The sequence below is a fragment of the Mercenaria mercenaria genome, chromosome 10, assembly GCF_021730395.1.
Source record: "Mercenaria mercenaria strain notata chromosome 10, MADL_Memer_1, whole genome shotgun sequence".
NCBI classification, from domain to species: Eukaryota; Metazoa; Mollusca; class Bivalvia; order Venerida; family Veneridae; genus Mercenaria; species Mercenaria mercenaria.
The window spans coordinates 67,958,936-67,959,595 of NC_069370.1; positions in this window are offsets into that span (position 1 = coordinate 67,958,936).

A 660-nucleotide genomic window follows, 5' to 3' on the forward strand; every position below is an offset into this window, starting at 1 on the left:
TATAAAACTGCTCCTCCCTGCAAAAGAAAATTCGTTGGAACATATTTTGCTAGATTTTTGTAGCTTCTGTTTTTATAGATTCGCTTTGCTAACAAAATATCTTAATTAAACCTGGGTAAGAACAATTTGAATCAGTAAGAACAATTCTAAATGAAGAGAGAAACGAGGTATAAACGCTCTATATGACAAATATATTCATCACAGAATTCTTCGTAGTTGTAAAAAGCATAATTCTTTTATTTACTCAGTTTTTATGTTCATAAGAATTAGTGCCGGGAAAAATACACCGAAATATAAAGCGGGCTATGGGCTTCATGCATCATTATTATGTTCCTTAACAATCTGCCGCTCAAAAGTATATATTTTTTCTATACTTAATTCGTAAATAATAGTTCCATTCAAGTTTTCTTGATAACTTTTGCGTGGATATTCCAGTTTCCCTGGGCAACACGGAACAATAGATAGCGCTCCATCAGTTGGCCATATAGCTGTTCATTATTGGAGAAATCCGCATTTAATACAGGTGTTTTTTTTTACCGGAGAATAGCGTCAGTGATGGAACAGTATATAAATGCTTATTGATGTATTTCATCAAATCGTTGTGGTATAATGCACAAATCGGATTTTCTATTGACTCCTACAGCGCTAATACGAAATTGC